Below are 13,674 nucleotides of genomic sequence, written 5' to 3' on the forward strand. Positions count from 1 at the left end.
TATATGTTATATATTATGTACATAATATATATACATATATATTACATACATATGTGCATATAATATATATATTATATACAGTGTCTTCTTTTTTTTAATTTTTTTTTTTCAACGTTTTTTATTTATTTTTGGGACAGAGAGAGACAGAGCATGAACAGGGGAGGGGCAGAGAGAGAGGGAGACACAGAATCGGAAACAGGCTCCAGGCTCCGAGCCATCGGCCCAGAGCCTGACGCGGGGCTCGAACTCACGGACCGCGAGATCGTGACCTGGCTGAAGTCGGACGCTTAACCGACTGCGCCACCCAGGCGCCCCTATACAGTGTCTTCTATACAGTGTCTTCTAAAGGAAATTCTGGTCTCAGTAATGGTGCATTTTGGGCAAGAAATGAGATGTTTTTGCAGACCTGGTGTCACTGTTTATATGTATACATCATCTGGATTTCCCATGTGCCATGACACTTCTGCCCCGGCCTAAGAAATCTCCACTATTCTTCCATCCAACGAATATTGAGAGTTCCTACTTTATTCCAGGTACTGTGTTAAATAATGGGACTACAGTACTTAACAAAATCGATATAGTTTCCCACCAATAAATAATTAAAGAACATCAACCATATGCCTCGCACTCTGATAAGGGGATAGACTATAGATTCCTCTACCTTTGTGGATGTTAGCCTGGTTGAGAAAAAAAAAAATGTGCACACTCAACACTATTATAAAACAATACAGTACGGTATTCTTTCCGCCATCCTACACAATTCTTCTCCCGTTCTTTAAGTTCCAAAAAACTCTACTCAGTGTCTATGAAATTAAACATTTATGGGACGATCCAGGGAATGAAAATCTCCCGGACCCAGACGGCGTTTCAGAACATTCTCTTTTCCATGAACATTGTGTTCCCCCTTGCCGCTGAGAGCAGGAAGCCTGTTCTTCCTCTGGCTAGTTTGAACCCCCTAAACGTTAAGCCTGAACTGTAAATCGACATCTCCATAATCAATGATTGTGTTGTCATGTCCTTTTAAACGTGCTTCTAAAAAGTGTAGTTTCTGTGGGTTGAACACGTTTCGGAGAAGTCACGGGAGCTCAGATTAGCTTGGTTTCTGGCCCAAACAGGAGGGATTCTGTTCTGTCAGGTGAGTATTGGCTTGCCATTGAAACAGGGGTGAGATTTGTGTCTTTCTGAAACGTTTTCTTTTGTCCATAGATTTAACAGGTGTACTCTTCCAGAGCTTATCTTTGACCTCTTTGCACTGTCTCCTCAGAAATATCCCTTATTTTTCACCTGTGCATCTCAAATAAAGAAGTTTAATCTTCCACTCAATTCTGTCCCATCTGGAAGTTGCTTCTTTCTGTCCAAATTGATCGGACAAGATTACTCTACCTGGTCGTCATTCTCCCAGACACAGGGGACAGGAGTGGGGGAATGTTCTTGTGGCTGCCGTGTACTTAGACAGGGATCTCTTGCTCTCTTGTTCTTAACCACTGACGTGCTGCCCACAGTCCACTCTGAGACTGGAGATAAATTTCAGTCCAGAAAACATTGGTTTCATCACTGCCATGTTGTTGAAATCATAAAACTACATAACCAGAGTGCAGAAAGCCAAATTTTATAAACACCCTAACATATGGCACAGGACTAAGTGAGAAATCTTGACAAGTTTACCAAACAAAGTGAAAAGCTTCATTTGTCTTAAGGAAAGGGAAGCCCTCACATGTGTTCGGACACCTTCACAGTCAACATGTGGCGATTATCGCACGAAGAATAAGATCGCTATAGCTGCTGCTGCAAATTACAGCCTCATCGATTGGTATCTTATCCCCCCGCCCCCCAGACTCTTCACCTCGTCCCCAGTAAGGAGACACACAGGCTCACAGCCTTGGAAGAGATTTCTCCAAAACCGCTTTAGAATAGACTTGCTCCCAGCAAGCTGCCCTACACCATTATACAGGCTTTGCTTTTTGTTTAAGGATATCTTGAGTTTTTCTTACACACCATTAGCGTATGTTTACTTAAGCACTAAAATTAAATACACATAATGAAGCCATCTGTGGCAAACAGAATTAATAAGTGGAATACCATATTGCTGTGAAGATGTATAGTCAACAAACATGTAACGCACACCGTTCTCTGCGGAACTTGGCATTGCTCACGCGTTGCCGAGAATATTTGAATAGGTCCCAAGTTATTTCGGTGTCTGGGGATTGCATACTGAGGCTGGAAACCTCACCAGTAAGTTCATCCCATAAAATGTTTCCAATTCCTTGTACGAGACTTCTCATCTTGAGGCTGTAATGCAATAGGCACACGTTATGAAGTTTGAGAAACGGATCGGATGAGGATTACCGCGTGTCAATTGTCACTGAACTCTGAAGATGGTTCTTCCTAGATTTCCATTCTGTTTTCCCTCCACATTAACCAGACCTGATTGAGGCTTGATTAATTTTCAAGACATATCGAGGGACGTTCCCCCATGATGTCAGACTGCCCCACTACATCGATCAGAATTTCTCGGAAAAGCAAAGAAATAAAGTATGCAGCAATCATCCACACGCTGCACCTGGCTTCTATATAAATATACGAAGGATTGATTATTTATGCCATTTCTGTCAAGCCCGTGTTTGTCTTTATTTCACAAGCAAATTTCATATTACGCCGGAGATACTACAAAGCCTGCCTAGGGTAGAAAAATGGAATTTAGCCTCTGAACCTGCTGCAGAAGAGAGGTAAACTGAAGTTCAGATTCATTTCCTTCGTGCCGCCCCTAGATAAAAGAGGGCACTCGCCGATATGTGTGCAGCACGGCTAGTCTTAGAAAATGAGGATGGCTCTACTGAGGGGAGGTATGCCATATGGACTGGCTCTGGATAAGCAAACACAAGCTTAACCAGAGCTGACTTTCTTCCTGCTTGCACAGTATGGCTGTCCCAGCACGGTGGCTCCACCCGAGGGTTTGGTTGGGTGTCCCTAGGGCTACTTGTCATTTTCATGCAAACTTCAACACCAAGCCCTCCTTTGGCGCAGCAATGGATTCTGTAAATGTCACACAAAGAGGAAATCTTGCACCAGCCCCTCTCCAGGTGGTTCAGAACCTGGCACACCCAGTTTCCAGATCTCGTAAGGACGCAGCCTGAATTTCAGTATTTCTTTGAAACAAGGCTTCGGCTACATTTCTCATATCTGTCCTCTTTCCGACACCTGGATAAATAAAAATTCTGATCTCTGGCTTCCTCGCTTTCTCCACCCCACAGAAGTAGTCCCATGGACACAACAGGTTATCCCAATTGAAAGGTGAGCCTGCTCTGGAAGCCGCCCCATCACCTCATCGCTGTTGAAGTTTCTGCCCAGTTGGGCTAGTTCCTGATCGAATCTCCCAATTTCTGGTCATCGATGGGGGGCCCCATTAGAGGGAACACCGTAAGTGGTTTTTCTCTGGAGACGTTGACTTAGGTGAAGAATTTAACTTCTTTATACTTTTTATGCCTTATTAAAGAATGGAAAGAGGAAGTAGAAAGCAGACACTTGATGAGCACTGAGCACTTGACGAGTGCTCAGCAAGCTGGGCTCTTATACAGACATCCGATTTTAATCCCTCAGAACCCATCAGAGGAATGTTAATTCCCAGATGTTTAAACCCAGAGTCTTAGAGACAGTCAGTGGTAGAACCTGAACTTGAATCTCTATATGTCTAAATCCAAAGCTCTTTTCTTTCCTTCAAACAGCTTCTAATTATTTTCAGGGATTTTTTTTTTTTTTTTTTAAGAGCAATGCCTGTGACTCATCATTGGAGGGTCTCACCAGCACAGTTGAAGGCTAATTATGTGGAAAATCTGCTGCAATATGACAAAATGCTCTAATGCCAGAAGTGATGTTGGCAATCAGCATACTGGGTAAAAGGTCAGAGTAGCTGGCAAAGAGGTATATAAATTGATCCATAATTGTCCTTCTCTATGGCTGGCCTCTTGTTGTATGATCCAAATGCAATAAAGTGTGTAAAGAGCTAAGCTCAGTGCTTGGCACCAAGAGAATACCTACTTCCTTCTGATTAGAGTCCCAGATGTAGCCAATAAAAATACATGTCAACTAGTTTAATTTGAATTTCAGGTAAACAAATGAGTCGCTTTTTAATATAAGTATGTCCCATGCAATTTTCAGGATATAGTTATGCTAAAATATCTTTTTTTTTGACATTGTTTTTTTTTAATCCAAAATTCAAATTTAGTTGAATATCCTGTATTTTACTCACTTACCTGAGCGCGATGAGTATTAAAGCCATTGGGCCCAATATGGTAACCATAGTCTCTACAGAAAGACAGTTTACCATTTTAGTAACTGAATAGTACCTACTTCATAGGTGCCCAGGAGGGTTGTAGGTAATTATATATGTAAAGCACTTATGTATGGGACAGGGTTAGCGCAGAAAACTAAAATGCTTATTTTTTATTTGCTTAATGAGGGTAAAGTCCTGAGATCCCCTAAAACTGTACTAATTTGAGATCCATAGAGAAGGACAAGGAGAGCTTGGTGGCTCTTCAAAGTTGTCTCTGGTCGGGCTGCCTGGGTGGCTCAGTCTGTTAAGCGTCCAGCTTTTGATTTCAGCTCAGGTCATGATCTCACGGTTCGTGGGTTCGAGCCTTGCGTTGGGCTCTGGGCTGTCAGCACAGAGCCTGCTTGGGATTCTCTTCTCTCTTCCTCTCTCTCTCTCTCTCTGCCCCTTTCCTGATCTCTCTCTCTCGCTCTCTCTCTCTCTCAAAATAAATAAACTTAAAATGAAAGTTGTCTCTGGTATATTCTGTATATTCTTTAGAACCTGTGTAGCTCCTCAAGCCTGTAGCTTTTAATAACAACAAAAAACACGTACTGGGCAGTGTTTTAAGTAAGCAATATGTATCAAATATTTTAATTCCCTCCATAACCCTAGAAAGTTACCTTATCTTCACTTTGACAAACTGAGGGGCCGAGGAATAGAGGGGCAAAGTAGACTCCGGGAGTCCCTCACTGTACAGGGCAATCGGGGTCCTGGGGCCAGGCTCTAGGCTCTGGGGAATTCCTCTCCACCTGACTGCATGGAACTCCATGGTGGTCTGCTATTTGCTGCTTCCCCTCCACATCTGAAGACAAGCGTTACAAAAGGTGGGTGGGAAGGGTATGGCTTTAGAGCTGCCCCCAGATGAAAAATCTCCACTGTCAAGGGCTTTTGAGTGATTGGCGGGGCATCTATTTTGTGGGTGCTGCGGCGACTATAGCAGGAACAGCTGTCTGTGAAGCTGGGAGACCGGGTGTCCGAAGAGCTCTTTGCACCCCGCTGACACACCCATGCTTCTTCCTGCTGCTGAGAATATTCTAACGTTCTGTGGATGTTGGCTCAATACCCAGAGCCATTCAAGAGGCTACACTGTGAAGGAGCGGTGGTAATCCACCGTGCCAACGATCGGCCGGTTAAATAAGCGTTAGGGGTCTGAAGGCCCTCTTTGAACCCAAATGGATTTCAATGAGGCCTCTTCTTTACTACTATCAGAAAATAATGTTTATGTAGAACCAGGCTTAAATGGCCAAAACTGTAAGAAGATCAAGTCAATTTTCGAAACACCCACAATATGCAGAGAATAGTTGACGGGGTTCTGAGGCTCTATACTCTGAACAACATTCTGGATTGATTTCCCAGGCAAAGCTCTGGTTACACTTCAAGATAGGAGGGTGATGATCAGTACTTTGACGATGAGTCTTCCTGCGGTAAGACTCAGGGCAAATGAGGAGGACCTAGGACTAAGGAGGATGGGAAGGATCCTGGCTATGGTGCTTTGACGTCGTTTTGCGTTTCTCAATGGGAAGGTTCCGAGGCGGTGAGCTGGAAAACGTGGACTTGAGAAACAGATCGGTGTGGGCTACCGGGGAGGGGCGTCTTGTGCTCATTGCCATTAACCCCCCTCCCACGGGGGAGTTCTGACGAACAGCATACCCATCTCGCCTCAAACTCTAAAATGTCACTTGTCCCTAGATCAAGCCGAATCAAGAGAGGCTTGCCAGTCAAATTGTATCGTCTTTCTCTCCTCCCCAGGAGGATTTCTCTCAACCGTTAGCCCACAGTAGGGATCTTGGAGGAAATCGCCCAATGTTGCTTTCGCCCCCGTCTGTCGGGAGGGTGCCTTGACCCTTCCTCACCACGGGGTACGGTTGTCCCATCTATGAGACTGCCCTTCCCAGCAAGAAATGCCTGTCTGAGATTAGTAGTTGTGAATCTCCAAAGCAACTGGCGATTATTCACTTCGTGGTGGTATTAAATATACATACGGAAATGTTTTTCTTTTCACTATGGCTGCCAGAAAACTGAAAGCCGGCTCTTGACTTTGCCCGGAAATATAAATAAGGGCATCGTGGCCCATCTTGTTAGTGGTATCATTTTGTCGTTCTCTTTTTTTTCACTTTTAATTCATTTACTCTCTTATACTATTTTAATTACCCATTAAGACAGTCACAATACTATTAGGCAAAGGAAGGAAAGAAGGAAGGAAGGGAGGAAGGGAGGGAGGGAGGGAGGGATGAAGGAAGGAAGGGAGGGAGGGAGGGATGAAGGAAGGAAGGGAGGGAGGGAGGGATGAAGGAAGGAAGGGAGGGAGGGAGGGATGAAGGAAGGAAGGGAGGGAGGGAGGGATGAAGGAAGGAAGGGGAGGGAGGGAGGGATGAAGGAAGGAAGGGAGGGAGGGAAGGATGAAGGAAGGAATGGAGGGAGGGAGGAAGGGAAGGAGGGAGGAAGGGAGGGAAGGAGAAAAGAAAGAAGGAGGGAAAGAGAAGAAAGGAAGAAAGAACAGGAAATGGTAATGTCAGATGATAAGTTGTGGGAGAGTCGGCATAACCTGTAGATTGTTATACAAACATGGTGTATTTACATTACCAGTAGTAGTTGTGTTATCTAATATTATTATTTCTATCAGTATTATCATTTCTTTTTTTTTTATTGTGAAGGTGGTGAATGGTAGAGGGGGAAGGAAGAGAACCGTCATTAAGCCAGACTCAGGGCTGGCTGCTCTAGCCAGTGACCTCCTTTGATCCTCAAGAATGTCTGACCATGAGAGCAGGTGTTAAAATGCTCTTTGTGTAACTGAGTCAGGGAGGCCAGGAGGGAAGCCTGCTCAGGTGCCACAGCTAATGCCAGGGCTGATGTGTCCACATGCACGTTCTTTCCAGCAAACCTGTGGGCAAAGGGACCCAAGTCCGGGTCTGTTTGTTTGTTCTGCATACCTCATTCATTGCAGAAAAAATTCAAGAGTGTGGCCCCTGTTACTGATTTCACATTTTAAGCTCTGAACATGATTCTCTTCCTTCCAGGAGACTTCCGTGATCCCCTCTGGCCCCTTTGGTGCTCCATCATACTCTGCTCTTCTCCCCACATCCACTGGCAGGGAGCACCCTGAGGACAGTGGCTAGGGATGTCTTCTCTGGCACTGTGTCTGTGGTGCCTAGCAGAGTCCCTGGCTGAGGACCAGAGCTCTTAAATAAGTGTGAACTAAGTAAATGAATGATGAATGGAGAAACTGAGGCTTCCAGAAGTGTGCATCTCACAGTCTCCTCTCCACACTGTCTTCTGTTCCACTGCAGATGACTAGACCTCTCTATGGAGGGAGCATTGTATCGTCAGCCTCTTGGAACATCTTGTTACTTTCCTGCCAGCATTTCAATTTCTCACCGCTCACACTGGGTCCCTACTGGAACTTCCCACTTTCCTGGTTGACGTGTCGCCAGGGGTTCCTCGACCTGGCCGACCGTATCATCCAAACTACCGAGAAAGCTGTCGGAATCCAGGACTCGCCTCAGATCGCTAGATTGGAATTTCTAGGGTCGGGCCTAGGCGGTATTGCTATTCACAATCAATAGCGAAAACAAAAGCCAAACAAACAAAACCACACACAATCTCCCCTCCTCCCCCACAATCCCTCCTGGGGAACATGGACTCTGTCCTCTACAGCAATAACCCGCTCCAGTTAATGTACTGATGTAACACTCAGAATAACATCTCCCCTACTCTTCCTCCCCTGCCACATTGGAAATGTGAAGATGACATTTTTCCCTCTGTGGGATTTTTACCTCCGGTCCCCTCCTGTTCTTCCCAATGTCCAAAGACAAAGGTATACCAAGAGATAGAATTCTCTTTCATTTGGAAATCTGGGAGAATAGGAAGAAGATGGAAAGGGAGATGGGGCAAAGCTAAGAATACATGACATTGGCTTGGTGGGGGGTGGGGGGGTGCGCTGTGGTGGGGAGGAAACAGCTCTCATAGGCTGGAGATGCGGGATGCTCACCAGGCAAAAATAACCTGTATGCAGACACTGGCACCGGGGTTCGTTTGGAAGAGGGACTCCCTCTGCCGAACTAAGAGAAGAAGCTGGAAAATGGAACACGTAGTTGCCATTAACTGAGTTTGGGAAGATGTTAAAAGGAGATGAGCTCAAGGAAGAAAGTTGTCAGTTTGCAGGCGGTGATGAAAAGACACGAGGTATTTGCAGATATTTGGGTTTTGTGAGGTTGGGCAATGGGAGGGCTTTAGAAATAGGGTTAACAAAGCTTTGAGTGATGAATGTCAGGTAGACCATTCAGTTGACTAAAAACTGTCGGAAGGGGTTCCTGGGGGGCACGATCAGTTGAGCACCAGACCCTTGATTTTGGCTTAGGTCATGATCACAGGGTCATGGGATCGAGCCCGTGCAGGGCTCTGCACTGGGCATGGAGCCTACTTGAGATTCTCTCTCTCCCTCTGCTTCTCTCCACTGGTCACACACTCTCTCTTTCTCTTTCTAAAATAATAATAATAATAAAATACTGCCAAGGCAAAGGTCAAATTAAAGGTAAGAACCCTCTCAGTTCATTGAAACACTCCAGGGAGAAGATTGCGTTATACTCATGGCTTCTCCAGTGAAATTTAAGGTCACCACGTAACTGCCATAGAGTTGAAAGAAAGGCCTGAGAAAGGTAGACGAACAAGCAAGAAATAAAGACCTGAGAATATTTAGGAGAAAACTTGGGGTATGGTTTGGACGCATTAAACTCACAGTAAGCAGTGAAGATACCCAGTAACTGAGCAGTGGAGAGACAAGGTAAATGAAAACACAGCCCTGACCTTCAGACTTGGGATCTCCTAGGACATGGAAAGAGAATATTAATCACTACTGTTTGTTATGGGCTTACTAAGTGCCAGGGTCGGTACTAAATGTACCTGCCTTTGTAAGATGAGCATATTTTTCTCATTTTATGGGGGGACCAAATAAAGGCTTAGGAAAGCTAATTTGCTAAGGACCACTTAATTATTAAGTAGCAGACCTGGGAGTCTAACCATTGATAAAAAGAAACATCCCTGGGCACCTGATAATGGTGACAAGACAAATTTTATTTGACTACTGCAAAAAGGGAGAGAGACTCCAGTATAAACTGAGCTCAAGTTCAAGTTGGACAAAAACGATTGAATTTTTTAAAGGAGGAACAGACATGGAACAAAAAGAGATTATGGGGAGAGGTTAAGGGTTGTGGGAACAAAAAGGGGACTAGGTGGGCAACAGGAAAATGGAAAGTTACAGAAGAGGGGTCAGTGGAGACCCCCTGGAAATGGGTTGGCAAAGTGGGTTGGGACAATGGACATTCTGTGGTTGGGCAGCACAGTGTTCTCTTGAGCAGACTCGGCGTGGGGTTTAGGGTCCCCCTGGAGGGCATCACCTAGTGCCGGTGGAAGCCAGGCTGAAGTGTGATCAAGTGTCTCAACACAATGTGGGCACAAGTCCCTTGTGGTACCTGGGAGTTAATGGTTCCCACTCTGGCCTGGCTGAATCTAAAGGCCTTGCATTTAATCCTGTTTGCACACTATGACAAACTGATCATTGCCACACCACTTGACAACTGGCCCAGGGCCACATTAAAGTAATACGGGTTAGTCAGATGAGAAAGCACGAAGGTGGAATCTGAAAAGTACATAGGGAAGGTCAAACGGGTTTAATACCAGGTCAGTTTGGGATGGCGGGCAGAACCCAGGACACAAAGTCCCTTGAGAGCCAAGTCAAGGCATCTGGGTTCTCTCCTGAGGATCCTGGGTGCCATTCTTGGAGGTTGACGGTGGGAACAATGCGATCGGATGGGCGTTTCGAGAAGTCACTTCATCATGGAGAGCTCTTTGTATCATTCGACCCTTGATATGGATTAAAATATTGGCTTCTGCACAGACTGACTAAACGATCTCGAATGAATCATTTAACCGCCACACAATTTATTTACCTTTAGAAGGCAGTGATCACACTGTTGGTTCCACCAGCATCCATCGCGCCTCTTCCCGTTTGGTAGCAGCCATCGGTGGGGTGGGATTGATTCAAGATTCAGCCCCATTCAAGTCTGAATTAGCCCAAGACAATCAGGCTAGTTTACCTTGCCACCATGATGGGTTCAGGGAAGAGCTATTCACCCAATTACAATGAAGCCTAGGACTTAGAATAAGGCAAAGATACCCCTTTTTCTGGAGAGCTGTGTGCCTGGATGCAAATTCCTTAAAAAAAAATTTTTTTAATGTTTCTTTATTTTTGAGAAAGAGAGAGACAGAGCGTGAGCAGGGTAGAGGCAGAGACAGAGGGAGATACAGAAACTGAAGCAGGTTCCAGGCTCTGAGCTGTCAGCACAGAGCCCGACGCGGGGCTCGAACTCACAAGCTGCGAGATCATGACCTGAGCTAACGTCAGACGCTTAACCAACTGAGCCACCCGGGCACCGCTGGACATAAATTCTGAAACTCTGCAGCCATTTTTCCATTGGTGGAGCTGAAGGCCAATGGGCCAAGCCAAGGAGGCAGAGGATGCCAAGAACAGAGATTCACGGAGGAATGGAGGTGAGCTTGGGTTCAAACCTCTCCTCCCCATATCTCAAGACTTGCTAGTTGCACAAGGCAATAACTTCTACTTACTGTGCAAAGTGGGTTGGTGTTGGGGCGCCTGGGTGGCTCAGTCGGTTAAGCGTCCGACTTCAGCTCAGGTCACGATCTCACGGTCCGTGAGTTCGAGCCCTGTGTCGGGCTCTGTGCTGACAGCTCAAAGCCTGGAGCCTGTTTCAGATTCTGTGTCTCCCTCTCTCTCTGCCCCTCCCCCATTCATGCTCTGTCTCTCTCTGTCTCGAAAATAAATAAACGTTAAAAAAAAATTTAAAATAATAAAAAAAAAACAAAAAAAAAACCCAAAGTGGGTTGGTGTGAACTTTTGTCATTTGCAGCCTACTTCATCAAAAGTTATGTGCTTACCCATAGAGTGATGTAGGCAGAAGAGGTTATATTAAAGTAGGAAGAAGAACTCCAAAACTGTGTTTTGCCCTCAAATTGTATGATGTTTCCAGTGTCCGCGGGAAGCCGATCTCTCTCGTTTCTCCCACTCAAAAGTACCACTCCCTAACCTGATATACAGGCCATTCCTTCTGCATGATGTTCTCTGAAGTCCACAAAGCGTAGTTAATTACATCAGTTAGGATCGGGCCACCATGCCGATTTGAAATTACCTTCCACAGCGAAAGTACGAATGAGCAGAGGCCATGAAGAACGTCCACCGCTTTGAGAATCTGCTCAAGAGGACCTGGGCACACGTCAAATGACTCGTCCATAAATCCCACTTGTATTCTCCAGGCTGGACGGTCACTACTCTTTCAGCCCCAGTCATGAGACCGATTAGTCAAGTCAAAAAGAACGTGAGACTGATCGTGTTTGTCCCTCTGTGTCAAATCCAGCAGTGGGCTCTCATTTCACCCATCAAGTGAGACAGGAAGCTGGAGTCAAAACCCCCGGAATCGCCTGATTCTAACCTCTCTCCTGAGACCACCAGGCCAGGCGGCTTCTTCCTGAAAGAGCCATTTGAACCAGGGAAGACCAAGCCTCAAAAAGTTGCTAGTGCTATTTTACTTATTTATTTTTATTTATTTTATTTATTGCTTTTTGTTTATTTTATTTGTTTAACGGGGTTCCCCAAATTGTGGATGCTTACCTGAACGCTATCTGAGCTATTCACGTCTCGGGGGAGAGCGAAAACTGGGCTGCAAATTTCCCGAGAGACAAACTTCCTTGTAAGTGTTTCAGGCTGGCCTGCTTTGGGTCAGGCGAGAGATACTCTTGCCATCCCTCCGGCTGGACTTCTACGTCTCTGCTGCGGCTGAACAGTTGAGACAGTAGGAGGAAGTCCCCGGTGGAAAATGGTGGGGTAGTCTCAACACCCCCCCAAAAGTCTGCTGCCAGCTCCCACCAAGATCTAGATGTTTTCCCATCATCTGAAACAGCAAGTGCAAGGTCCTCTGGGCACAGCTCCAGGTGGCCTCATTAGTGGAAAATTAAATAAAAGCATTCTCTTCCTTTTCCCCATAGAAAGTAATGATATTGTAATAATGCTATGCCATTACTTTCTTAGGACAACAACCAGAGAGAAGAACAGCAAGGGACATCAGGCCTGGAAAACTGCCCAGAATATCGCATTAGGTGACAGAGAACGGAAGGAGCCAGAGAAGGAAGGGAGAAGGCTGGGAAATACATCGACCGTCAAGGGAGGGGAACATAAACATCTATGTGGATTTCACAACGTGAGGTCATCGTTTCTGAACGTTCAAAGCTTGATGAACGGTTGGCATTTGACTCTTAACACGCACAGCCCTAAGATCCAGAGGCTTTTTTCCCTTTTTCTCAAATGAGAAACCGCAGAGAGGCAGAAATGGCTTCTTTCGGGCAGGCCATTCTTCTTTTCAAAAATGTAGATGTCAATTTTCCTTTTACACAAGGTTTATTGATCACTTTCCAAACAAATATAATTCAGGGAAAATGGAGTCAGCCTCGTTTGGCTAATAGTTGGTACTTTCTTTCAGGCTGTGGCATAAAGCTGGAAAGTGCAGGGAGGTGGGGATTTTCACATTATTGTATCTGACTGTTGAGTGAAGTCTCGGGGGATTGTGGGTGATTTGTGACAAGCCGAGGAATTCCTTTGCAGCCTGCAGGAAGCGGGAAGCACATTATTTAAAACCTACCTAGATCATTGATACATTGTCATCTTCTGCTTTTAAAAGGACCCTTCCCCCCCCCCCAACATATAATTTCCTATATGGCCTTTAGCTTTTTTGTTTCAAATCTTACTCTTTGACGTTATGTTGCTTTTCTCCAGATAAAGAGCCATTTAAAACAGCTATCCCGTTTATTAATCTGAGTATAGATTTTTTTTTGGCTTTTCATTATTTTCTAATTTATTTCAGCAACCGTTTATTTAACTTCAAATAAGCAAAGTAACAAATGCATAACTATCGTCAGTGGCTTGTTTGCCTTCTCCTGAAAACGTGGCTCGCACTGATTCTGTTGTGCTCCGACCCACCGCGGTCTTTAAGTTTGTCTTCTTCACTTGGGCCGTGTTGTATGGTGGCCACCCAACTCCACCGATTCCCCTCAATGGCCCTGCTTCCCATCGTTCGTGGCCTTGCGCAGTCTCTTCCCTCACCAGATGGAAGCTGGGCTGTGAGTAGTGTTGGCCAGCAGACCGTGGGGCTGCCCATTCTGAGTTTGAAGTAGAGAGAGCCAGACGGAACCACCTTTGCACCTTGGGGAGACTCGAGCCATCCCGTAACAAATCCCAGTACCCTCTGACCGTCTGAAACCCCTACCATTTAGGGATTGCCATTTAAATGGAACTGATACAA

Source organism: Panthera leo, chromosome B3 (assembly GCF_018350215.1).
Source record: "Panthera leo isolate Ple1 chromosome B3, P.leo_Ple1_pat1.1, whole genome shotgun sequence".
In the NCBI taxonomy this organism is placed as follows: domain Eukaryota; kingdom Metazoa; phylum Chordata; class Mammalia; order Carnivora; family Felidae; genus Panthera; species Panthera leo.